At 43.6% G+C, this 27,872-nt stretch overlaps 1 long non-coding RNA gene across 6 annotated transcripts in view; it reads right to left on the bottom strand.

Annotated features, from left to right (window-relative positions):
• Window positions 1-27,872, bottom strand: part of LOC127483281 (uncharacterized) — a 54,522-nt gene that overhangs the window by 11,402 nt on the left and 15,248 nt on the right. For 2 of the 6 annotated variants that reach the window (XR_011378313.1, XR_011378312.1), the window contains exons 3-4: window positions 15,975-16,157; window positions 800-15,537 (exon numbers count right to left, since the gene is read on the bottom strand). This is a non-coding gene — a long non-coding RNA (uncharacterized lncRNA). The remainder of the gene's footprint in view (window positions 1-799; window positions 15,538-15,974; window positions 16,158-27,872) is intronic. The other 4 variants (XR_007917356.2, XR_011378311.1, XR_011378315.1 and 1 more) reach the window with 3 other exon arrangements.

The raw sequence follows: 27,872 nt of genomic DNA, 5'->3' as shown, positions 1-27,872 counted from the left end.
AATTTGAAGCCCAAGCTATGTTTTTCAAGCTATGTATTTTTGAACACTTGGGCCCAGACAAAGCCTCAACAGAATATCCAAATAGCCTCTGAACTGATATTTCATTCAATTTAAGTTCCTGGCAGAGGTCTGATTTCATGAACCCTTTTTAATTATCAAGCTTTTCAAACAGTCTGAAAAGATCTCGGACACAAAAGAAAACCCACTGATTGTTTAGGCTCCAAAGCAAAAGCTAAGCTGAAAACTGAGGCAAATACCCAGAAGACTAAGGCAGGAAAGCACAGCTTGATTTGTATCTTCTTTTAACTATCACAAGCTCAGAGAAAGACAGAAAATAATTGACGGTCAAAGTGGAAAAGCAACGGATGGGACAGAAGCGCTGCAGGGAGCGACCCCCAAAGAGGAATAAAAGGAGCAGAGTGAGAATGGTGGCTCCAACTTCCCTCAATCCTGGGAGGCAGAAATCTCTGAGATCTGGGCTGGTTTAACCTCCCCATGACTTCAGGCATACTGCTCACCATTTCAATGGTGGTGGGGTAATGTGAACCATCTCACCTCTGGGCTGGAGCTGACTGTGAGAAGGCATCTCTCCAGCACACTTCCCGTTAGAAGGCAGCCCTCCGCTGAGGCCAACCTGCTGGACTGCTCTGAACCCCATTTCAGGCTGTCCTCCGACACACCTGCCTGCCTTTTACAAACCAAAGGAAAGTTCATCAGGTCACCAACCTCAGTTTTCTCTCTTCAATTTGGGAGTTAAAAATGTTAAGTGGGCATTTGGTTCAGGGGCTAAGATGCTTACTTGGGACACCTGCATTCCACGTCAGAGTTGGAGTCTCAGTTCCGCTTCTGATTCCAGCTTCCTACTAATGTGCTCCCTGAGAGGCAAAAGGTGACGGTTCAAGTACTGGATCTCTGCCACCCACATGGGAAACCCATATGGAGCTCCTGATTCCTGGCTTCATCATGGCCCAGTCTTGGTTTGTGCCTCATCTGAGGAGTGAATCAGAAGATGGAAGATACTTCTCTTTCCCTCTCTCTTCCTCAGTCATTATGCTTTTCAAATAGAAATAAATCTTTCCAAAAAATGTCTACATCATTGCTTTAGGTGAGGATTGCATAGGGTGAATTTTTAAGTCACCTTATTTACAAATAACAAGGAAGCTACTGCTATTTTTTCTAATGAAAATAATTTAAACCAGCTCTTAATGATCTTCTGCATTATCTAACAGTCCTTCAAAACTGTTTAATTTAATCCTGGTTCCATTCATTGTATGGTATATTTTAAAGAGTCACACAAATCTTCTGAATGTTGGATTGTAGCTTCACTGATTTATTCTTTTTTGAAAACGCTGAAGATTCATAAAATTGGGAATGTTGAAACGGGTGGTGCCACAGTACCCAAGTTCCTCTGCACAGGTGCTTGGTAGGGGAAGCAGCATCTGGCTCCCTGCAGCAGGGACCGCAGTATACAGCAGTTGCAATGCCCAGCTCGCCTCCAAAACACACATCTGCATCTGCTAGTGAGCGACTCCATCTGCAGAGACCACTCAATTCTTTCCCACAGGGTCCCAACTCTTCCTCAAAACCCTTTCCGGAAAAGCTGTGGACAGTTCCCACCTAGCCATCAGTCACTGATGCTCTATTTCCACGCCAGGCTATCACATAGTGAAGTACATTTAAAAGTGAAAGGAATTCTTGAAGAACGACAAACTGATTTTGACTTTATTTTGGTTTTGTGAGTCTAAAGATCAAAAAGAGTATAGAATTCCTATGGTTTGAATTTTTGTTTCCCCAAACTCAGGGGTTTAGTCCCCCAAGCCTTATGCTAACGGCACTAAGAGGTGGAAACATAACGCAGTTATGAAGTTTGGAGGTGGGGCTTTGTGGAAGTGGATTGACTGGGATTAGATCAGAGGGGAAAGCCCCCATGGCTGAATCCTGGTGACTCTATAAAAGACCACATAGACATAGGCAGACATGCACACTCCCTGTCTTTTGCTATGTAATGTCCACTTCAGGACTCTTTCAGAGAGAAGGCCACAACCACCCAAGGCTGAAGCAATGGGGCCCACCCAATCTTGGACTGTGAACCTCCAGAACTATGAGCCAAACTAATCTCTTTCCTTTATAAAGTAAGCTTGTCTCAGGTGTTCAGTAATAGTAACAAAGATTGACTAACACAATGATTAAAACCAATTCATAACCATCTGTGATAAAGGAGAATATGGCCAAGCATAAAGGAATCAAATTAATAAATCTGAAAAGGCCATGTTAGAAATAAAAATGTAGGAGCTGGCACTGTGGTGTACCGGCTAAGGCTGCCGCCTGCAATGCCAGCATTCCATATGGACACTGGTTTGAGACCTGGCTGCTCCACTTCTGATCCAGCTCTCTGCTATGGACAGGGAAAACAGTAGAAGATAGCCCAAGTCTTTGGACCCCTGCACCCATATGGGTGACCTGGAAGAAGCTCCTGGCTCCTGGCTTCGGATTGGCCTAGCTTTGACTGTTGCAGCCATCTGGGGAGTGAACCAGCGAAGGGAAGACCTCTCTCTCTCTCTCTCTCTCTCTCTCTCTTCCTCTCCCTCTCTCTGTAACTCTGCTTTTCAAATAAATAAATAAATCTCTAACAAAAAAGAAATAAAGATGTAAAAGAAAACGGTGTGTAGGGGGCCAGTGCTGTGGCACAGTGGGTTAACACCCTGAGCTGAAGCCCCAACATCCCATATGGGCACCGGTTCGAAACCCGGCTGCTCCACTTCCAATCCAGCTCTCTGCTATGGCCTGGGAAAGCAGTAGAAGATGGCCCAAGTCCTTGGGCCCCTGCACCCACATGGGAGACCAGGAAGAAGCTCCTGGCTCCTGGCTTCGGATCGGCGCAGCTCCGGCCATTGCGGCCAATTGGGGAGTAAACCATCGGATGGAAGACCTCTCTCTCTCTCTCTCTCTCTCTCTCTCTCTCTGCCTCTCCTTTCTCTGTGTAATTCTGACTTTCAAATAAATAAATAAATCTTGGGGGGAAAAAGAAAATGGTGTGTAAATATAAAACATCATACAAAGAACTTAAGCTTCATCTGAAAATAAAGTGGAAAAAAAAAATCCATGGTAGGCAACACTAGCCAAATCCTTTCTTCTGTCAGCACTGTTGTTAAGAAGCAGCTATGTCTGTAGGTTTTACTTTTTTTTTAAGATTTATTTTTATTTTACTTGAAGGTCAGTTACACAGAGAAAGAAGGAGAGGCAGAGAGAGAGAGAGAGAAAGGTCTTCCATCCACTGGTTCATTCCCCAGATGGCTGCAATGGCTGGAGCTGCGCCGATCCAAAGCCAGGAGCCAGGAACTTCCTCTGGGTCTCCCACGTGGGTGCAGGGGCCCAAGGAGTTGGGCCATCTTCTACTGCTTTCCCAGGCCAAAGCAGAGAGCTGGACAGGAAGTGGAGCAGCTGGGTCTCGAACTGGTGTCCATATGGGATGCCGGCACTGCAGGCAACGGCTTTACCCGCCTAGCCACAGTGCTGACTCCTGTTTACTTTTACCTCCTCTGCCTTCACAATCTGTAGCCTGGTAGACGGAGAAGTGTGATCTGATCTGAATTAAGCAAGAGGCAAAAGGCAAGAAAGATGATTGAGCTGGTAAATCACAGCCACATTAATCAGTTCTTGAATGATTGATCTCTGCCAGATTATGAAGTTATTGGTGATTAACAAATAAAAACCATTTCAGTGCTAAGGAGAGGAAAAAAGTTTAACAAGCCATATTGTAAGCTTACAAAAATAATTAATACTGTCTCAAAGGAAAATTTATGAGCTAGGAAAAAATGTATCTCTAGAAGCAATTATGCTTAGCTCTTGGATCAAAGACAAAACCATGTATGTCTGCTCTTGGTAAGGAAGCTATCTGTGCAGGCACTACCATCTGAGAGAAGCACATTAGCATCGTAGTGCAGACTGCAGAGTGACCATCTAGGTTCAATTCCTGCTCAGTGGCCTTCCAGCTTTGTGATCTTGGGCAGGCTGCATGACTCCTCTGTGCCTGTCTTCTCAGTAAAGTGGGGATAGTAACTGTCCATCTCACAATGCTCTCGCAAGGTTGAAATATAGTAACATAGCTAACATCTAGAATAGTCCTTGGTATGTATTAGGTATTATCCTTGAATATTCGCTGTTACTTGTTACTATTTGGTAAAGATCAAGCCTCAAAAGAATTAATGGCATTTTTGTGAATAACTTCATGTATAATAATAGAGTGTTGTTGAGTTTTAATTTGAAATTCTTTTTAGAATGTGTATTCGTTCTCTATTATGCTGTAAAATATTCCCACAAATTCAGTGATTTCAATGACACAAATTTGTTATCTTACAATGCCAGAGGTCAGAAGTTCAGAATGAGTCTCCCTGCGCCAAAATCAAAGCACTGGCAGGGCACTTACTTTCTGGGAGCTTTGGGGAGAATTCACTGTCTTGCGTTTCCTCCTTCTGAGAGGCTGCCCACGTTCCTCGGCTGGTGGCACCCTTCTATCCTCACAGCCAACAACAGCCTTCTGACATTACAGCAATCTGATGCTTACTCTTCCCTCTCCTTCTTCCATGTTTGGACCTTTGGGATTATGTTGTACCTACTTCAGTGATACAGAATAACCCCCTCTTTTTGGGTCAGCTAATCAATAACCTCAGTTCCATCTGCAACCTTAATTCCTCTCGAGCCTGTAATGAAACTTATTCATAGGTTCCAGAGATTAGGGCCCCCGCACATTTTTGGGGGCCACTCTTTTGACTACCAGAGAATGGAGAAACAATCTTAAAGGCTGGAATGACTAATATGTCAGCACAGTAGATATAAAGTGAGAATAATTCTGGAGTAAGGAGACAAGATCAGAATTGAAGCTTGTGCTCAGTTGTTAACTAGTTTTATGACCTCAGTAAGTTTTAAATTTGATCTCTTTGGATCTCCATTGTTTTTTTTTTTTTTAAAGATATTTATTTATTTACTTGAAAGAGTTACACAGAGAGAGGAGAGGCAGAGAGAGAGAGAGAGGTCTTCCATCTGATGGTTCACTCCCCAGATGGCTGCAACGGCTGGAGCTGTGCTGATCTGAAGCCACGAGTCAGGAGCTTCTTCCTGGTATCCCACGTTGGTGCAGGGGCCCAAGAAGTTGGGCCATCTTCTACTGCTTTCCCAGGCCACAGCAGAGAGCTGGACAGGAAGTGGAACAGCTGGGTCTCGAACCGGTGTTCATATGGGATGCCGGCACTTCAGGCCAGGGTGTTAACCCACAGCGCCACAGTGCTGGCCTCTCTTTGGATCTCCATTGTAATAAGAGCTAATGGTATATGATCTATGACTTTATCTAACTCAAAATAAAGAGCTAACACCATAGTTTGCCACACAGTGAGGCATCTCAGATGTTACTTTGCAGAGGACAACAAAATGCACCTACTCTTATCTGCTCTGTTTGTCTCTGAAATGTCTCCTTTAAAAAAAAAATTGATTTATTTATTTGAAAGGCAGAGTTACAGAGAAAGAGAAAGAAGGAGAGACAGAGAGACGGAGATCTTCCATCTGCTGGTTCACTCCTCAAATGGCTGCAACAGCTGGGAGTGGGCCAGGCTGAAGACAGGAGGCAGGAGCTTCTTCAGGGTCTCTCATGTAGGTGCTGGGGCCCAAGGACTTGGGCCACCTACTGCTTTCCCAGGTGCATTAGCAGAGCTGGACAGGAAGTGGAGCAGCAGAGAATTGAGCTGGTGCCCACACTGGATGCTGGTACTGCCCACTGTGCCTCAGTGATGGCCCTAAAATGCCTCCTTTCCATCATATGTGAAAACCATGCATCATCACACCTTCTAGGTATTAGGAATAGTGCAATATTTGTGCATTGTCCCATCAGTCTAGACCACTTTCTCTCCAACACAAGACAGACGGTTTCTAAGGCATTCTTTCTTAAACTTAATTCCCTGCATTCCTGTAGCTGAACATAAGTAGTTTTTAAAAAATAAAATGTCAGATTTTATTGCAGCTATCATTAGAAACCATTGACTTCAGAGTTCTTCTTTTTGAAAATGGAGAGGAATAAATCCTCCTCCTCTTAACTTTTTGAATCCTTGAAGACCCCTAGGTCATCCCTTGTTCTTCCTAAGTCTTACTTTTTGGTCCTATCATCAGGTTTGTTGCAAATTTAAGAGACTATTTCTTAACCCTTTAATAGGGAGTGCTGTTCATCAAAAAAGGGGGAAAAAAGGAAGGAATAATGCCAAGAAAACCTATCATCTATTAAGCTAAGCACATTATTTTTTAAATTACTGTTTAAGGTAGAGGTAAATTCCTCTTAACTGTCACATGATTTATAGTCTCGGAAGAAGCTTGATATTGGAAAATAATGCTAAACTTGCAAGTAAGTGGTATACACTTGACTCAGTTATGTTGATTAGCTGTGCAATAATGAGCAAGTCATGTGACTGCTCTAGACTTTCATTGCTTAGCGTTGATTCACTGAAATTCAAGAAAAAAGCTAGGCCAGGTAAAGAGTAACAGAGAAACAGTCAGAGGGTAGAGGAGACATGTGAGGAAGCAACCTATACACCACTTAAAGAAACACTGAAATTCATAAACCATCGACTTACTCAAAATTCCAACAAGGAATCTGATGTCCTTACTATTTGATTTGTTCTTCAGTCTCCCCAAAATGCCAGCAACGTAGGAAATTGTGATGCTTAAAAGAAAATAAAAAACTGCAAAATTGGATGCATTTTTGGAAACAAGTGAATATTAATTGTATTTTTTAAATTCATAATCAAATTCATTTTCATTTTCAAGTTTTTACTAATAAATGGAGAAAAATGTTAAATATCCAGTTACTTCAATTAAGCTTGACCTAGTGAGGGCTCAAGCAGAGGTTCATTGCCTTGCAAAGTAATCAACTTCTCCCTCTTGCAAAGTCTGTCCCTTAACTAGGAGGTCACCCCAACAACGTAATTTGCTCACATGGAGCACAGAGGAGTGTGAAATCAACACCTCTAGTGGAAAAACAACTCAAACATGCCGGAGTGACAGGCAGTGGCCACAACCTCGGGGACAGCTTCTGTTCCACATGGGAAATGTCGTCGATCTCAGTGGCTTTCCACTCCAGTCTGTTTGAGTCCTCTTGGATGTTTTTAGTTAGTGGAATGCTGCTGCCTGCAGGAGTCTGCCATTCACAGAACCTCGGAAAGTGAGTACAAGCGTTGCTTCCCCTCTTCCCAAGCAGCAACAGCTGGTAACAGCAAAATCCAGCTGCAGTTTAGCTGCTCCTTGTCCCAGACTTCCTGTAGTTGGCCTATCTCTCCAAGCAAACCTCACTCTTCTCTTTGTCCCCCTTGGCTATCTATAACAAAGGGGTGGGTCTCAGAGCTGTGTGGTGTGGTCTAGTAGGGATATTTTGGGCCAATAATATCCATTGTTCTTGGAAATTTATATCTGTACAATGCCTGAGTAGAATCTGCTTATCTGCTTTGACAGTGAGTCAAAGCCTTAAATGAAGTAAGAGACGGGGCCAGCGCTATGGCACAGCAGGTTGACACCCTGGCCTGAAGCACCATCATCCCATATGGGCGCTGGTTCAAGACCCGGCTGCTCCATTTCCAATCCAGCTCTCTGCTATGGCCTGGGAAAACAGTAGAAGATGGCCCAAGTCCTTGGGCCCCTGCACCCACGTGGGAGACACGGAAGAAGCTCCTGGCTCCTGATCAGCGCAGCTCCGGCCGTTGCGGCCAATTGGGGAGTGAACCATCAGGAAGACCTCTCTCTCTCTGCCTCTCCTCTCTCTCTCTGTGTAACTATGACTTTCAAATAAATAAAATAAATCTTTAAAAAAAAAAGAGAGAGACAACACATCTAACAGACAGTATGGAGAAAGAAGGTAATAGTCTTTTATTATTATTATTATTATTATTATTTGACAGGTAGAGTTATAGATAGTGAGAGACAGACAGAAAGTTCTTCCTTCCGTTGGTTCATTCCCCAAATGGCTGCCATGGCCGGCACTGTGCCAATCTGAAGCCAGGAGCCAGGTGCTTCTCCTGGTCTCCCATGCAGGTGCAGGGCCCAAGCACTTGGGCCATCCTCCACTGCCCTCCCGGGCCACGGCAGAGAGATGGACTGGAAGAGGAGCAACCAGGACTAGAACACAGCACCAATAAAGTCTTAACGAATGACTTATCTTTATTGTTGAAGACATGACCTTGAAAAGATTTGAAGCAATGGGGCCAGTGCCGTGGCACAGTGGGTTAATCTTCAGCCTGCGGTGCCAGCATCCCATATGGACGCCGGTTCAGGGCCTGGCTGCTCCAGTTTCAATCCAGCTCTCTGCTACGGCCCGAGAAAGCAGTAGAAGATGGCCCAAGTCCTTGGACCCCGGCACCCATGTGGGAGACCAGAAAGAAGCTCCTGGCTCCTGGCTTCGGATTGGCGCAGCTCCGGCTGTTGTGGCCATCTGGGGAGTGAACTTCTGTCTCTCCCTCTCACTGTCTGTAACTCTACCTCTCAAATAAATAAATAAAATCTTTTTTTTTTTTTTTTTTGACAGACAGAGTTAGACAGTGAGAGAGAGAGAAAGGTCTTCCTTCCATTGGTTCACTCTCCAAATGGCTGCTATGGCCAGCGCGCTGCGCTGATCCGAAGCCAGGAGCCAGGTGCTTCCTCCTGGTCTCCCATGCGGGTACAAGGCCCAAGAACCTGGGCCATCCTCCACTGCCTTCCCAGGCCACAGCAGAGAGCTGGACTAGAAGAGGAGCAACGGGGACAGAATCCGGCACCCTGACCGGGACTAGAACCCAGGGTGCCGGCGCCGCAGGCGGAGGATTAGCCTAGTGAGCTGCAGCACCGGCCAATACATAAAATCTTAAAAATAAATAAATAAAAAGATTTGAAGCAAGAAACGAAGGAATGAATGTCACACAGTTGCTCTTAATTCCCAAGCAAAACAAGTCTTTTTTTCTTTTATCAGAGTGGTTCATTAAAAAAACAGAAAAACTCAGCATCAAAAAAAGAAAATAATGCTTTCTATAAAGTTTTTCTTAAGAGAATTCATCACTCTATTATTTAGAGTTGATTTCTTGCAGTGGAGGTGTTTGGCTATGCTAACAATGATGCATCAGTCACGTACTGTAGGGTTAGTAGTGGGTGGGTTCCTGTGTCTGAATTTTGGTTGACGTGGCCCTTGGCCTTTGGGAGCATGGAATCTGTTTTTGTTTCATTGTTTTCATACCTGTATCACCAAAGGCTTTCTTTTTCTTCCTGCATTTGGAAACTTACAGTTGAATTGCATTACCTAGTTCGATCTCTTTTTTAATGTTGTATGAATTTTTACTTAATATGGGGAAAAGTGGATTGACTCATCAGAATGCTTTAATGATAGGTTGAATCACTATTATAATTTTTAATCATTAAGATTCACTTAGGCAGAAAATACTTCTTACCTCAACACTTGTTAATAGAAACATTTTTTCAACTTTTATTTAATAAATATAAATTTCCAAAGTACAACTTTTGGACTATAGCGGCTTTTCCCCTCCATAACCTCCCTCCCAACCGCTAACAGAATCATTTAAAGATATTGGTTAGTATTGGTTTGTTTTCTAATAAAGGGAAGTATTAATATAACACACTCAATCTGATTTCTTCCTATTTTTCCTAAGTATGTTTATGAAACCAATCTGCTTATTAATTTTTCTGAAATTAATAAGCTGTGTGGGTTCTTGCCACAAATTCAGAGAATTCTGAATACTGGCTCAAATAGACCAGACAACATGGTAAGTTTTTAAGCTTTTTATTCAGTGAGAGAAATGCATAGGAGAATGAGGGCTCTATCTAAAGGAGAAAGGGAACTCTGGAAATTAAGTTGGGGCCACGCCAAGCAAAGCGCAGGCCGAGACATGTGCAGCAAGCGTTTAGTTATGAGCAGCTACTAGCAGCTTATCACGGGCAGCAAAGCGACGGCAGAAGAGAGTGGGTGGCCTGAAGGCCACGCACCCCGATGGCACAGGGCAACAAGGGGATCCAGGGCAGCCAGGGAAAATAAGGGGGAAAAGGCAGGGCCCACCGTGTTCCAGGCCTTTTATCCACCTCCAAAGGGGAGTGGTTATGTAGCCTGATTGGTAGGTAGGTATACAGGTGGGGTCAGGTAGGGGTAGGGGATCACACAGGGGGCATGATGAAGGCATGGTCTTCCAGCTCACAAATATAATCAATTTTATCCTATCTTCCTGCCTACATCATCATGACCATGTTAAAGATCTTGTAGGAGACCAGGGTCAAAATTCTGGATGGGACTGGCGCTGTGGCGTAGAAAGTAAAGCCACCGCCTACAGTGCCCACATCCCATATGGGCTCCGGTTCGAGTCCTGGCTGCTGCACTTCCAATCCAGCTCCCTGCCATGTCCTGGCAAAGCAGTAGAAGATGGCCCAAGTCCTTGGGACCCTGCACCTGTATGGGAGACCCAGAAGAAGCTCCTGGCTTCGGATCGGCACAGCTCCAGTTGTTGCGGCCAATTGGGGAGTGAACCAGCAGATGGAAGACCTCTCTCTCTCTCTGCCTTTCCTTTTCTGTGTAACTCTGACTTTCAAATAAATAAATAGATCTTTAAAAAAAAGATTCTGGACATGTTTGGATATTGTAGAGCGGTGGATTGAAGATTGAAATGAAGATATACTGACCTTAGAAGCTGCCTCTGTGGCTATTGCTTTTTATTAAATGACTGATAATGCATTCTTTTTAAAAAATGGTTGCTTTCTTTTTCCTGAAAGCCAAGTGTGGAAGCTAATTCCAGTAAATTTATGGTTTCTTTTAAATGAACTTTAACATGTTCAATTCTCTTATGAATGATGAATTTTATTGGGTGCAAAGTTAACACTTATAGGTTAGAAGTCACTTAATTCTTAATAAAACTTGAATGATGAATGTTAGAATTTCTTTTGGCACTGGAATTGTGCCTCAGAAGGTTAGGCCACCATCTGTGATGCTGGCATCCCTTATCAGAGTATTGGTTAGAGTTCTGGCTGCTCCACTTCCCATCTAGCTCCCTGCTAATGTGCCTAGGAAAGCAGAGAAGATGGCCCAACTACTTGGGCCCCTTGCCACCCACATGGGAGACCTGGATGGAGTTCCAACTTCCTGGCTGCCTCCTGGCCCAACCATGGCTGCTATGGCCACTTAGGGAGTGAACCAGCGGATAGAAGATCTCTCTCTCTCTGTTTCTCCACATTTCAATCAATAAAAACACAAAAACAAACAAAAAACAAAAAAGCTTTTAAAAAAAAACCTATTTTCTGTATATCACACAGGTCTGTCTGCTTCCTGTGAAACCTGATTCTAAGCCGCTCATGATTTCTAAGAATTCCAGCTCTGACTGTGTCTCTGCTCCGGTGACACCTGGCGATTTCTTGCTGTTTCTCAGAATTGGTCAAAAGAATGTGGACATCCTGGTGAGCTCAGTGTCTCGTATCCATCTCCGGGGCAAGCTTCCCTGTCTGAAGAGTCTGTCTTTACAGGCAGAGTGGGCAGTGAGAGAGAGAGACAGAGAGAAAGGTCTTCCTTTGCCGTTGGTTCACCCTCCAATGGCCGCCCCGGCGGTCGCACCGCGCTGATCCGAAGGCAGGAGCCAGGTGCTTCTCCTGGTCTCCCATGGGGTGCAGGGCCCAAGTACTTGGGCCATCCTCCACTGCACTCCTGGGCCACAGCAGAGAGCTGGCCTGGAAGAGGGGTAACCGGGATAGAATCCGGCGCCCCGACCGGGACTAGAACCCGGTGTGCCGGCGCCGCTAGGCGGGGGATTAGCCTATTGAGCCACGGCGCCGGCTAAGAGTCTGTCTTATCCTCATGCCTGCGGTCGGGGTTGGGGGTCAGCTCTGGAGCAGGACTTAATTTTGCCTTGTTTTAAATCATGTGCTCAATTTCTTTTGAAAAAGCTAGGAAAAAAAATAGCTTAATAAAAAGAAATAAATTTGAGGAAAGTATCCATCTGCTTGTAAGTAATAGCTTTATATACATGAGGTAGCTAATTCTACAAGATATTAGGTGCTCCTTCAATAAAAACAAGAGAAAGAAAATATCTCAGAAATTTCTTTGTCATACTTAAAAGGTTCCCCCACCCCCAACTCCCTGGCTTTTTAGAAGGAGTATTTGTTCTCTCTTATAATCTGGAAATGTACGTGCCTAATTGAAATAAGATGTACTTCTTAAATGATGAAAATAAAAAGTGATCAAAATAGATTTTTGTTATCCTGTGGGCATTGGGAGTTTAAATGCAAACTGCATGGCTTGCAGTGTGGGGAATTAATTATTGGTAATTGAAGTTGTAAGCTTAATTCCCTGTTTGCTTCAATGAAAATGAATCCTTTTATTTAATATTAAAATAAGCACCACTAACCTCATGATCTAGGACAGCACATGCATTCAGCTATTGAGCAACAATGAATGTTAAAAAAAAAAAAGCTTTATCTTTTAAGCATTGAATTGTGATTAAAACAAAACAAAAACATTGGGGAGAGAGTATAAATACATTACCAAGTCACACAATACATGGTATCAGGTACTCTTAATAAATACTGCTTTTGTTTGCCAGTTAGAAAACCTATTTCGTGTTCTAATAAATGTCAAAATTATTAATATATATCTTATATACTTTTTGAAAACTTGTCATATGATGTTCTAATTGAAATGTGTTATCCTTTTGAATCAGGATGGTCTGTTATGCAAGTAAGTAAATTTCCCTGCCAAGTGTTTCTACTATAAGGAATTCTTTTTTTTTTTTTTTTGAAAGGCAGAAAGAGAGCGAGAGACCTTCCAACCCCTTGTGCACTCCCCGAATGCCTGTAACAATCAATGCGGGGTCTCCCAAGTGGGTGGCAGGGACCCAAGTACCTGAGCCACCATCTGCTACCTCCCAGGGTCACATTAGTAGGAAGCTGGATCATAAACAGAAGGAGAATTTGAACCCACGGACTCCAGTGTCAGATATAAGAGTCCCAAGTGGCATCTCAATCTCTGCACCAGTTGCTCTCTGAGGGAGCATTACAGATGATGACAGTGCGGACGCTGCTTCCTGCCCCAGTCTTGTCTCTTTCTCTCTGCCTTGAGGCTCTGGCCATCAGGGAATACCTGAGTTGTTTACACTTTCTATTATATAGGGCAGCTGGGCTTTTCCGGGCCTGCTATGTTTGTTCTTTTCCCAATTAACTTCTTCTACTCTTCTGTCAGATCTCAGCTCAAGCATTACACCTGAGATAGAGGCAAGCATCCCTCATTTATATTCTCACCACACCAAGTCATGCTGTAAATACTTACCTCATGCTTGTCCCTTCTACCAGAGTACCAGTTCCAAGAAGGCATGGACAGTGTCTGCCTTGTTCACAGGTAGAGTTCCACTAACTAGGTCAGAATTGTGCACATACTAAGAATCAAGAAACATGTCTGGGGTCAGCACTGTGGCATCGCAGGTAAAGCTGCTGCCTGCAGCGCCGGCACCCCTTTTGGGCGCTGGGTTCGAGTCCTGGCTGCTCCACTTCCAATCCAGCTCTCTGCTATGGACTGGGAAAGCAACAGAGGATGGCCCAAGTCCTTGGGCCCCTGCACCCACGTGGGTGACCCAGAGGAAGCTCCTGGCTCCTGGCTCTTGGTTTCAGATCGGCGCAGCTCTGCCCGTTGTGGCCAATTGGGGAGTGAAGACCTCTTTCTCTGCCTCTGCTCTCTCTGTGTAACTCTGACTTTCAAATAAATAAATAAATCTTGAAAAAAAAAGTTAATTAAGGCCAGTCTGAAAAACTCTTGACAAAATTCTCATTTTATTGCTCTGAAGCATCCATAACACAAAAAATAACTTCTTTCTCTCCTTTCTAAGGGGATTAATTTTTTTGTAAAGGCAGAGTGACAGAGAGAGAGAGAGAGAGAGAGAGAGAGAGAAAGATCTTCCATCTGCTGGTTCCCTACCCAGATGGCTGGTACTGGGCCAGGCCAAAACCAGGGGCTAGAAACTCCATTTGGGTATCCCATAGAAGGAGGACCTCTAACATAGAAGAAAAAGATCAAACTGATAAACAGAAGAAAGGAACTCAGAGGAAACAGATACTACAGGGAGAAGAAAACCTCAGCAAAGCCATTATTAATATCCTAGGAGTAATCAGAGAAAAGATTTCCTTTGTGAAAATATAAATGTTATTTTGTAAAAAGAAAAATTCAGATAATAAAAATATCTCTTGAAAGCTAAAAAATTGCTGAAATGAAAAATTCAGTAGAAGAACTGGAAGATAAAGTTCAACAAAGATCTGAAAAAGAATACAGCAAGAAGACCAAAGACAAGGAAAACAGAAGGCAAGATGTAAGAAAAACAAATTGAGAAGACTTGCAGGTCCAACATGTAGTAATGGGGGTTCCAGGAAAAGAAACAAAAGAAGCAAAGTAGAAAATTCATCAATAAAAATAAGTTGGGCTGGCACTGTGGTGTAGCGGGTAAAGCCACTGCCTGCAGGGCCAGAATCCCATATGGGCACTGGTTCGAGTTCTGGCTGCGCCACTTTGGATCCAGCTTTCTGCTAGGGCCTGGAGAACAGCAGAAGATAGCCCAAGCCCTTGGGCCCCTGCACCTACGTGGAAGACATGGAGGAAGTACCTGGCTCCTGACTTTGGATCAGCCCAGCTCCAGCCATTGCAGCTATTTGGGGAGTGAACTAGCAGATGGAAGACCTCTCTCTCTCTCTTCTGCCTTTGCCTCTCTGTAACTCTGCCTTTCAAATAAATAAGTAAATCTTTAAAAAAAAAGATTCCACCTTTAAAAAAATAAAAATAAGTCAACATGTAATGTTTCAGTGGCTAACAATAGAATTAATGCTACATGCTTTCTTTGATAGTACTCTCAATGGTATAATCTCTTGTTTTGTCTTTTAAAATGTGTTTCTTACGTTTCCCTTTTGTTTTTAAGAGAGAATCATCTTTTATATCTCCAGCATCCTTTTCCTCTTCCATAGAGAATTCAAAATCTAGAGAAATCAGAAACTCAGTGAAGACATTTGCTGTGAAAATCATGAAATGCAACCTTAACTTACGTTAAAGCTGTATCTCTGTTTTCTTGGGAAACTTCCGAAGCTTCATTTTTAATGCTCTTTCTGGGCCGTTTCTTTACTTTGGATCTGGGAGCCAGGCTTTCTGTGTCTTCAGAGCTGCTCCTCCTCATCTCTGTTCTGACTTCGGGTACGTTGGGCACTTGACTATTTCCTAGTTTTTCTCCTTGGAGGTTGCTGTTGGGACTCATTTTCTGCTTCAGAGCCCTCAGATGTAGCCCTGGAGCCTCTCACTTCGCCTCACCCGTACTGCTTGTGCCCATTGTTAACTCTGGTCTGGACACTATCTTCCTTCTTCAACAATGCTATCATTAGTTTCATTTTATTTCACACTTCTATTTAAACATTAAGTAAACACTTACCAGCTATTCCTAGGGCCAGAATGGGCTTGTCTATCACTGTTTTAGGAAATACGCCAGGATTTCTTGGTGCTTCCTCCAGTGGGGTGTTAAGAAACTGAAATGATTACAAGTAAGTTTTATTACTTATAAAACTTGCTGCCGGCGCCGAGGCTCACTAGGCTAATCCTCCACCTTGCGGTGCCAGCACACCGGGTTCTAGTCCCAGTCGGGGCGCCGAATTCTGTCCCGGTTGCCCCTCTTCCAGGCCAGCTCTCTGCTGTGGCCCAGGAGTGCAGTGGAGGATGGCCCAAGTACTTGGGCCCTGCACCCCATGGGAGACCAGGAGAAGTACCTGGCTCCTGGCTTTGGATCAGTGTGATGCGCTGGTCGCAGCGCGCTGGCCCCGGCGGCCATTGGAGGGTGAACCAACGGCAAAAAGGAAGACCTTTCTCTCTGTCTCTCTTTCTCTCACTGTCCACTCTGCCTGTCGGGGGGAAAAAAAAAACACACTTGCTAAATGCTTTACTCTTTCTGTTTAGGACCTGGACCTACCTCAATAGCTTTTGCTGCGTGTTCTTTTGTTTCAAATCCCACACAAGCAAATTCTTGTGGATCTCCAGGAGACTTATAATGGGGTATACTTATATAAACAGCATCACCACGTTTTCCAAATATTCTTTCAATCTAGCTGTGAGCCAGTGGATCAGAAGCTTGTCTGTCTCTTTCTTTGTATCTCTGTATTTCAAATTTTTAAAAAAGCAGAAGACATGAATGATGAAATTAGATGATGAAATTAGAAAACAGTGAGTTCAAGTTCTAGCCTTACCACTTAGTAGAGGGACAAGCCTGAGAAAGTTACTCTTTTTTTTTTTTTTTTGGCAGAGTTAGACAGAGAGAGAGAGAGAGAGAGAAAGGTCTTCCTTTTTCGCTGGTTCACCCTCCAAATGGCCAGCACGCTGCGCCAATCCAAAGCCAGGAGCCAGGAGCTTCCTCCTGGTCTCCCATGTGGGTACAGGGCCCAAGGACTTGGGCCATAGCAGAGAGCTGGCCTGGAAGAGGGGCAACCGGGACAGAATCTGGCGCCCCGACCAGGACTAGAACCTGGGATGCCAGCGCCGCTGGCGGAGGATTAGCCAAGTGAGCCGTCGCGCTGGACGAGAAAGTTACTCTTACTGAGCAGTTACATTCTTACAAGGAAAATAAAAATCACTGTATCTACTTCATGTCTGTATAGGTTGACTAACTGTGACAACATATTCAAAACTTTGGGATAATGAGTCACAAAGCAAGCTCTCAATAAATGGTACCTATAATTAATATAAATTAAAATTGTCATTCACCTGGTGAAAAACAGCTAGATTGCTTCCAGTTCTCTACTTCAAAAACCATAAAAGACAAAAAACTAAACAAAACAAATAACTTTATATGGCCTCTATAGAAAATAGTACCACTACCAAATATTTCCAGGACTGGTCCTCAGCACTTGGTAGGACTGCACAACCTAGCTGGGTTTGTTTTGTTTTGTTTTGTTTTGTGTGTTGTGTTGTTTTGTTTTTCTCTTTGAAGTTAAGTGTGGCCAAAAGTTACTTTGGCTAAAGAAATGTGAGTTAAATTAATTTATATTACTTTCGGGGGAAAGCTTTAAGAATCATATAGAATTTTATTAACTTTCAGATTACTAGTGTTATTTTCTTTGAATTTGCCTGTGAATGCCCCTTACTCACTTTCATTTTAAAAGCATTTTGAGAGGGCAAGTGTTGTGAAGCAGTGGGTAAGAAATCTACTGGGACGCTCACATGCCATATAACAGTACCTGAGATTGAGTCCTGTCTCCGCTTCCAATCCAGCTTCCCGTTAATGTGCTCCAGGGGAGGCAAGAGATGATATCTCAAGTACTTGGGTCCCTGCCACCCACATGGGAGACCCAGATGGAATTCCAGGCTTTGGCCTGGCTCAGCCCTGGATTTTGCAGGCAACTGGGGAGTGAACCAGCTGAAGGAGTATCTCTCTCTGTCATTTTGCCTTTCAAATAAATAAAAATGAATAAAGAAATAAAAGATGTTTTCTATTGTTTTTGCTATATAGAAATTCTTTTTTTTTTTAAGATTATTTATTTCAAAGTCAGAGTTACACAGAGAGAAGAGAGGCAGAGAGAGAGAGAGAGAGGTCTTTCATCCGATGGTTCACTCCCCAAATGACCGCAACGGCCGGAGCTGTGCTGATCCAAAGCCAGGAGCCAGGAGCTTCTTCCGGGTCTCCCACATGGGTGCAGGGGCTCAAGGACTTGGGCCATCTTCTACTGCCTTCCCGGGCCATAGCAGAGAGCTGGACAGGTAGTGGAGCAGCTGGGTCTCGAACCGGCGCCCATATGGGATGCCAGCACTTCAGGCCAGGGCGTTAACCCACTGCGCCACAGCGCTGTCCCCACTATATAGAAAGTCTAAGTACAGGCTGTATCTGTGACTACTGAGCATTTGAAATTTCACTATTAAGATTGGGATAGTAAATTTAAAAAAAAATGATTTATTTTTTGAAAGGCAGAGTTACAGAGTGTGGGGAGTAGGGAGAGAGAGCGCTTCCATCTGCTTGTTCATGCCACAAATGGCCACAATGGCCAGCGCTGGGCCAAGACGAAGCCAGGAGCCAGGAGATTCATCCGTATCTCCCATATATGTGGCAGCACTAGAGCCATCTTCTTCTGCTGTCCCAGGGGCAATACTAATGAGATGGATCAGAAGTGGGGCAGCAGGGGTGGGAGGCTGGCGCTACACAGTGGCGCAGAGGGGTAACGCCCTGGCCTGAAGTGCTGGCATCCCATATGGGCACCGGTTCGAGACCCAGCTGCTCCAATTCTGATCCAGCTCTGCTATGGCAAATCAGTACAAGATGGCCCAAGTCCTTGGGCCCCTGCACTCTCGTGGGAGACCTGGAAGAAGCTCCTGGCTCCTGGCTCCTGGCTTCGGATCTGGCTGTTGCGCCCAATTGGGAAGTGAACCAGTGGATGGAAGACCTCTTTCTCTCTGCCTCTCCTCTCTCTGTAACTCTGACTTTCAGATAAATAAATAAATATTAAAAAAAAAAAAAGTGGGGCAGCAGGATTGGAACTGGCAACCATGTGGGATACCTGCATTGCAGGTGGTGGCTTAACCCATTATGTCACAATGCCAATCCCTATTCAATTTTTAACTTAATTTAATTCAACTTAAATTAAAATATAAAACTGGTACAGCATTTTGGTAAATATATATTTCACTTTAACTCTTGTGTTCTGTTAATATTTTATTGTTTTATTACAGTGTATTCTTTTTTTTAAGATTTATTTTCTTATTTGAAAGTCAGAGTTCCACAGAGAGAGAAGAAAAGCCAGAGAAAGAGAGAGAGGTCTTCCATCCGCTGGTTCACTTCCCAGTTGGCCACAATGGCCAGAGGTGGGCCGATCCAAAGCCAGGAGCCAGGAGCTTCTTCAGGATCTTCCACATGGGTGTAGGGCCCCAAGGACTTGGGCCATCTTCTACTGCTATCCCTGGCCATAGCAGAGAGATGGATTGGAAGTGGAGCAGCTGAGGCTCAAACCAGTACCCATATGGGATGCTGGCATGGCAGGCAGTGGCTTTACCCACTGTGCCACAGCACCAGCCCCAGTGTATTCTTTTTTATACCTAAAGACATCAACCAATGTAACCAATGTCAATAGATTAAGTTTGAGAGTTTTTTCCTCATGTAACACAAGCATGAGTTTATGCAAATAGTATGAGTTACAGTGATATCTATTTAAATCACAATTAATATTAAATATATCAGCATACCAATTTCTGCTTTTTAATTGGTGTATTTCTACCAGCTATATCTGAAGTGATTATTGATATGCTCGGCTTAAATTTGCTACTTTATTATTTGATCAATGTTTATTCCCTCTGTGTCTCATTCCTGTTTCCCCTTTTATTGCTTTCTTGTTGAGGCATCTGAATATTTTGCAGAAATACAATTTGATTTCTTCATAGGTTTTTGTATAGTTTTCTTAAAATTTTTAGTTATTATAATCTACAAACATAATTTATCACAGTTTACCAGTGTTGAAAATTTACCATTTTAACTGAAATATAGAAACCTCACTTATTAGGTCCTTTTACTCTTTTTTAGATCCCTTGAACAATGCTAATCTTTTCTAAAACTGTAGTAAAATATCACAAATACTGATATCGATAAAATGCAGAGATCATGTTTGGATTTCCCCTATTGGAATTATTTTGTGTGTGATCGCTTAAATTCTTCATAGTCTTATAATCTGTGCAGGATTGTGTACCTGTCACCAGTCAAGATTCAGTTCCTACACCATGGGAGCTACCCTACCTCATGTTGTCTTTCACAAACCAGCTCCCTCCCACTCTGCCAACCATTTTTTAAGACCTTAGACTAAACATATGATCAATATCCCAAAATACCCTGCAGTCTGCAGGGACATTGAAATTAATACACAAACAATAATTCTTATCCTCCCAAAATAATCAAATAAAAATAAAAATGAGTAAAAATTGACTTTCAAGACCCCATCTCACAACCAAGATATTGAAATTTGTACAATGCACCGATCATATTCAGAGTCCTGATTTTACTAGTACTCATTTGTGTGTGTTTATGTATTAAGGTTTACTCAATGTTATCACCGAAGTAAGGTTCATGCACCCATCACTACAATATTCAACAGTTCTAACGCACAAAGATCTCCTGTTGTCCTATTATATCTGTAACTCCCTCCTCCTCTCCAACATGTGACAACCATTTGTCCCAGCAATATGTCATCTGTTTAAACATTTTTGTCATTTCAGAAACATTAAATGGAATCAGATAGTACACAGCCATGCGAGTGGCATTTTTCATCCTAATTCTCTAGAGAGTTATCCAGCCCTAATTTTAAAATAATGTCTTAAGTATTTCCTCTACATGCATTGAACACCATAGGACATTGTCCTTATAATTTTCTCATACTGAGATAGGCAGAGTAGTGCTCACCTTCAAAGATGGCCAAATCTTAATCCTTATAATCAACAAACAGGTTAGGTAGCAGAGTTGCTAATCACCTGACAGTAACGTACAGGGATTATCCTAAATTATCAAGAGGAGTCCAATGTAGTCATAAGGATCCTTAAAAGTGAAAGAGGGATGCAGAAGAGAGAACCACAGAACCAGACAGTTCAAGTGAGACAGACTCAGCCAACGTTGCTGTAGTTGGAGAGGGAGGAGGCAGGCCATGAGCCAAGGAAAGTAAGCGATTTCTAGAGGCTCCACAAGGAATATAACGCTGCTGACACTTTGATTCTGGACCAGGGGAACCATTTTGGACTTTGGACTTTCAGAATGCTAAGACAATAGATTTGTATTGATTAAGCCATTATGTTTCTGGTCATTTATTAATGCAACAAGAGTAAATTAATACAAACTATCAAACATGATTTTTAAAACTCATGAAGTGAGGAAGAGTCCATTATATGTGCCCTTCTTTACATTCCATTGTGCTTTCTTCCTTCATGAAGTTCTAAGCCTGTTATCATTTTCTTTGGAAAACATCCTTTAGCCATTCTTTAAAGGTATGTTTACTGACAACAAATTCTTAGTTTTTTTTTTTGTTTGTAGGGTAATTAAGTTTAAATAACTATTATCATAATTATAACAAATCATTTTTACAGCTTAAAAATATGTGTTAATTATAAAATGAATGTGTACCATTAATGTAGAATCAAGTGGAGATACAGAAACTAGTTCTACAACTGGGCCAATATTTTGAACAGAGACTGGAGAGGAGTATGTCAAAACTTTATCATGAATGGAAACCTTACTTTGTTGCAGCCACAGCAAAATTTACAAATGTTTTGTTGTATAAAAAGCACTTTAATAACTTGGATGACATTAAGAGATATTTTAAGGATGGGCGTTCGACCTAGCAGTTAAGACACTCATTAAGAAGACCACAGCCCTTGGCCGGTGCCATGGCTCACTAGGCTAGTCCTCCACCTGCGGCGCTGGCACCCCGGATTCTGTCCGGGTTGCTCCTCTTCCAGTCCAGCTCTCTGCTGTGGCCCGGGAGGGCAGTGGAGGATGGCCCAATGCTTGGGCCCTGCACCCACATGGGAGACCAGGAGGAAACACCTGGCTCCTAGCCTCGGATTGGTGCAGCGTGCCGGCCATGGTGGCCATTTGGAAGGTGAACCAACGGAAGGAAGGCCTTTCTCTCTGTCTCTCTCTCTCACTGTCGAACTTTGCCTATCAAAAAAAAATAGATATATATAATTAGCCCACAGCCCACTTCAGTGCCTGTTTTAAATCCAGGGCCTACGGATTCTAGCTTCCTGCTAATGCACATCCTGGGAGGCAGCAGGTCTCCGCCTCCTGAATCAGAGATGTGGGTTGACTTCCTGACTCTCAGCTCATACCTGTCCCAGTCCAGGCATTGTGCGCATCTGAGGAGTAAACCAGATGATTGGACATCTCTGTTGCTCTCTGTCTCTCAACTTTCAATTAGATAATTAAGATTATTTTTAAACAAAGACATTTTAAGTAAATACGTAATTAACTTGATAAGAAATTGCTCTTTCCAAAAGAAATCAGTGACATTGGTAGCTTGAAATAGAAATTAAAGATTTATTTATTTATTTATTTACTTATTTGAAAGTCAGAGTTATACAGAGAGAGAAGGAGAGGCAGAGAGAGAGAGAGAGAGAGAGGTCTTCCATCTGCTGGTTCACTCCCCAGTTGGCCTCAATGGCCAGAGCTGCTCTGATCCAAAGCCAGGAGCCAGGAGCTTCCTCCAAGTCTCCCACGCGGGTGCAGAGGCCCAAGCACTTGGACCATCTTCTACTGCTTTCCCAGGCCATAGCAGAGAGCTGGATCGTAAGTGGAGCGGCCGGGACTCAAACTGGCACCCATATGGGATGCCGGCCCTGCAGGCACCAGCTTTACCTCTATGCCACAGTACCAGCCCTGAAATACAAATTAAATGTGTAAGCAACAATGATGGCTGGTGCTGTAGTGAAGAAGATTAAGCCTCTGCTTGTAGTATCAGCATTCCATATGGGCACTGGTTTGAATCCTGGCTGCCCCACTACTGATCCAGCTCCCTGCTAATGCACCTGGGAAAGCAGCAGAAGATGGCTCAAATACTTGGGCCCCTGCACCCACAAGAGACCCAGAAACTCTTAGCTTTGGCTTAGCACAGCCCCAGATGTTGCAGCCATTTGGGGAGTGAACCAGCAGATGGAAGATAGCTCTCTCTCTCTCTCTCTCTCCTGCCTTCTCTGTATTTGCATTTCAAACAAATAAATATATCTTTAAAAAAAGAAACAATGAGCTTTTTTAGTAGTATCTAACATTATCTGAATTTATAATTTTAGCCAGCTAAACAATGCCTTAGATTCTTGCACAAAGGAAGAAAGAAAGGGAGGGAGAAAGAAAAGCAAAGCATAGCAGAGATAAGGGAAACATTTTAAATAAAAAATATGGTCAAAAAATGATATTTTTTTGACAGGCAGAGTGGCAGAGTGGACAGTGAGAGAGAGAGAGAGAGAAAGGTCTTCCTTTGCCGTTGGTTCACCCTCCAATGTCAGCCGCGGCCGGCGCACTGCGCTGATCCAATGGTAGGAGCCAGGTGCTTCTCCTGGTCTCCCATGGGGTGCAGGGCCCAAGGACTTGGGCCATCCTCCACTGCACTCCCGGGCCACAGCAGAGAGCTGGCCTGGAAGAGGGGCAACCGGGACAGAATCCGGCGCCCCGACCGGGACTAGAACCTGGTGTGCCAGCGCCGCAAGGCGGAGGATTAGCCTAGTGAGCTGTGGCGCCGGCCTAAAATGATTTTCAATAATGGCAATTTTAGCCGGCGCCGTGGCTCACTAGGCTAATCCTCCACCTTGCGGCGCTGGCACACCAGGTTCTAGTCCCGGTCGGGGCGCCGGATTCTGTCCCGGTTGCCCCTCTTCCAGGCCAGCTCTCTGCTATGGCCAGGGAGTGCAGTGGAGGATGGCCCAGGTGCTTGGGCCCTGCACCCCATGGGAGACCAGGAAAAGCACCTGGATCCTGGCTCCTGCCATCGGATCAGCGCAGTGCGCCGGCTGCAGCGGCGGCCATTGGAGGGTGATCCAACGGCAAAGGAAGACCTTTCTCTCTCCGTCTCTCTCTCTCACTGTCCACTCTGCCTGTCAAAAAATAAAAAAAAATAAAAATAAAAAAATAAAAAAAAATAATGGCAATTTTTAGTAGAATATTATGATGAAAGGCCTAAGAAGGTAATTTATAAAAAGTGAAAGATCTTCAAGTAAGTCATGAATTATTAGTAATAGTTTATAGAACCTAACAATATCAAAGATCAACTGATTCATAACTTGAATAATTGCAAATTTTTTTTAGTTTTTTTTTTTTTTTTTTTTTTTTTTTTTTTTTTTTTTGACAGGCAGAGTGGACAGTGAGAGAGAGAGACAGAGAGAAAGGTCTTCCTTTGCCGTTGGTTCACCCTCCAATGGCCGCCGCGGCCGGCGCGCTGCGGCCGGCGCACCGCGCTGATCGATGGCAGGAGCCAGGAGCCAGGTGCTTTTCCTGGTCTCCCATGGGGTGCAGGGCCCAAGCACCTGGGCCATCCTCCACTGCACTCCCCGGCCATAGCAGAGAGCTGGCCTGGAAGAGGGGCAACCGGGACAGAATCCGGCGCCCCGACCGGGACTAGAACCCGGTGTGCCGGCGCCGCTAGGCGGAGGATTAGCCTAGTGAGCCACGGCGCCGGCCAAATTTTTTTTTAGTTTTAAATAGATCATGTAATGTAAGAGTATTTTTTCACTCCTCAAATGACTGCAATAGCCAGGTCTAGGCCAGACTGAAGACAGAAGCCAGGAAATCCATCCTGGTTTTCCATGTGTGTGGCAAGAACCCAAGTATTTGGGCCACCTTCTACTACTACCTTCCCAGCAGCATTAGCAGGGAGCTGGACGGGAAGCAGAGGCAGGACTCGATCCCAAACACTCTGATATGGGATGTAGGTATCCCAAGCAGTGGCTTAACCCATTGTGCCACAATGCCTACCCTTTCTTTTAACTTTTTTTAAACTTATTTTTTATTTAATTTTTTATTAATATAAAGAGAACAGAATTTATGTAGTTCACAGATACAACATTAAGAATTTTATGATACTTCCCTCCATCCTCCTTCCTTTTTTAATTTTTGTGATAACATTTTAATTGACTTTATAATCATAGAGTTACACTCCACTAAAGAGTTCGATAAGCAAACAGTAGAAAGACCATGGTTCAGCAGGAATATAGACAAGGGCTATCAACAATAATTAAATCCCAAGATGTCAATGTCACTCACATACATTAAAGATTTTTTTGCACTCTGTATGTTACTTACCACAAATCAGAGATAATATGTGATATTTGTCTTTTAGGGTCTGGCTTATTTCACTAAGCATAATAGTCCTTTTTCAAACAAAAAGATTTATTATTTGTTTATTTGAAAGGCAGAGTTACAGAGAGAAAGAGAGATAGAAAGAGTTCTTCCATACACCGGCTCACACTCCCCCACTCACACTCCTCCCCTCAAAACAGTGGTAACTAAGCCAGGGCTGGGCCAGCTTGAAGCCAGGAGCCAGGACCTCCATCTTGGTCTCCTTAGGGGTGGTGGGAGCCCAAGCACTTGACTATCTTCTGTTACTTTTTCAGGAGCATTAGCAGGGAGCTGGATCAGCAGTGGATCAGGAGCTGGTGCTGTGGCGCAGCGGACTGAAGCCCCATTTGGGCACCAGTTCAAGTCCCGGCTGCTCCGCTTCCTATCCAACTCTCTGCTAATGTGCCTGGGAAAGCAGTTGAAGATGGTCCAGGTGCTAGGGCCCTTGCATCCACCTGGGAGACTGGGAAGAAGCTCCTAGCTCCTGGCTTTGGATTGGCCCAGATCTGGCTGTTGCAGCCATTTGGGGAGTGAACCAGCAGATGGAAGACCTCTCTTTCTGTCTCTACCTCTTTAACTCTTTCAAATAAATAATAAAAATCTTTAAAAAACAAAAAATGGTGCAGCCAGGACACAAATAGGTGCCCATTTGAGATGCTGGTGTTACTGGTAGCATCTTAACCCACTGCACAAGAACAGCCCCTCTTACTTTTTAATGTGACTACTAGACAATTTTAAATTGTGTATGTGACTCATATTTTATTCTTAATAGAAAAATCACTGGCCTAAATATCTTTTTTTTTTTTTTTAGTTTTTGGTGCTTCAAATGTTTTCTCCTTGTCTGTTAAATTTGTTTCTGTTATCCTTTGCTAGACCAAAGGATTAATATTAATGTAGTTATGGGGCCAGTGCTGTGGTATAGCACGTAAAGCTGCCACCTGCAGTCCCATATGGGTGCCAGTTCGAGTCCTGGCTGCTCCACTTCCAAGCCAGCTCTCTGCAATGGCCTGGGAAAGCAGTAGAAAGATGGCCCAAGTGCTTAGGCCCCTGCACCCGTGTGGGAGACCCGAGGGAAGCTCCTGGCTCCTGGCTTCGGATTGGCACAGCTCCAGCTGTTGTGGCCAACTGGTGAGTGAACCAGCGGGTGGAAGACCTCTCTCTCTCTCTCTCTCTCTCTCTCTCTCTCTGCCTTTCCTTCTCTCTCTGTGTAACTCTGGCTTTCAAATAAGTAAATAAATCTTAAAAAAAAAAAAAAAAGCCCAGCTTTTTCTAAAGGTGATGAGCCAACTATCCCAATACCATATACCAAAAAGAATCCCCTTCTTTTTTAACCACATTTATTGTTTAGCAAATTTCCAAATACACACAGATCTATTTCTGAATTCTGTTCTGTGCCATTGGTCTGTTCCTACACCAGTACCACACTGTTTTTTGCTCTGTGATATAACATAATAACTAGTAGACTGAATCACTACTCACTCACATGCTGATATAAATGTATCAGCTGAAATCATCCCACCAAAAGAGTTTCTATACTTTGCTTTACTTTATCTTATCAGCTATCTGGTTTGGTCTTTTGTGCCACTAGGCCTTCTTGACTGCCTCTTCTTTAAGGGTGTTTGTTGTTCTCAGTGAACCTTTTAGAGCCAAGACAGAGTTAAAAGCAATCTGTTCACAGGAGATATACCAGTGGATGATGAACAAACTTTTACTGAGCACCTGCTATTTTAACTCTCTCCTGCATCAGTTACTCTTCTTTTGCTTGTAAAGATAAAAATCATTTGAAGAAAAAGCTGAGCAGCCAGTATTCTAAAAGAACCAGAACTAAGACAGCTCGGAGGTTAAAGGATTGTAGTAGCTAGTCTCTCTGGGGGAATGGACTAGCTCCAGTCATTTTTCCTTTTTGCATCACTCCACCTATGAGCCAGTGCTTAGGAGACGGAGAGTGAGATCTAGACCCAAGCAGGTTTTCCTAGCATGGGCACTAAGGGACCAGTCATTATGGGTGCCATCCTTGGTTTCCTAAAACCAGTTTCATGGAATGATACCATCTATTCTCTGAGCAACCCCTGCATCATTCTCCCTCCTTTGTTACCCAGAGTTGGTTTCTGTCACCTGCAACCAATAATTTTGTCTCTTTTGGTTAGTTAGTAAGTTAGTCTAAGTAGTTAAGTGAATGAATGAATAAATGAACTAGCAAAAAAATCAGAATTTGTAACTACTTTTAAGGCTTTCAAGCAAATCTACAAGATTGGAATGACCATGGCAGGAATACTCTGACATAGTTTAATCTAAATTATTTGTTAGAATCATACCCTTGCTCTTGGGAAAGACACAAAAGCACACTGCCTATTCTTTGTTTAGATTTTTATTTATTTGAAAGGCAGAATTACAGAGACAGAGGAAGAGACAGAAAAAGAGATCTTCCATCCACTAATTCACTTTTCAAATGGCCACAATAACCAGCGATGAGCCAAGCCAAAGCCAGGAGCCTGGAACTCTGCCCAGGTCTCTGGCATGGGTGGCAGGGGCCCAAGCACTTGGGCCACTTTCTGCTGCTTTCTCAGGCACATTAGCAGAATGCTGGATTGGAAGTGGAGCATCCAGGACTTGAACTGGTGCTCATATGTGATACCAGCATTGCAAGTGGTGACTTAAGCCACTGTGCCACAATGTTGGCTCCTGCTTTCTTTTACATCACTCACCAATCCTGTGTGTGAGTAGGGAAAACTAAGCACTAATAGGAATAGCAATAATCCAAGACTGAAGATATCACATGGCAGGAAAAAGGTAAAAACAAGCAGGAGAGCAAGAATTTGCAAAAGAGCTCATATCCTACTGAGTGGGAGAATAGGATAGTCACCACTGGGGATACAGCAATAGAAATACGCGAGGAGGAGGAGGGGGAGGGGAGAGGGAGGGGAGGAGGAGGAGAAAAAAGAATAAACCAAAGCCTAGAGATGGGAAAGTACTGGAAACACCCAGGAGGGTAGGTTGTGATCCTATCAGGAAGATCTTGAATGCCAG

Source organism: Oryctolagus cuniculus, chromosome 8 (assembly GCF_964237555.1).
Source record: "Oryctolagus cuniculus chromosome 8, mOryCun1.1, whole genome shotgun sequence".
Classification (NCBI taxonomy): Eukaryota; Metazoa; Chordata; class Mammalia; order Lagomorpha; family Leporidae; genus Oryctolagus; species Oryctolagus cuniculus.
Note: the sequence above shows the minus strand (reverse complement) of the source record. Positions and strands in the feature narration are given on the sequence as shown.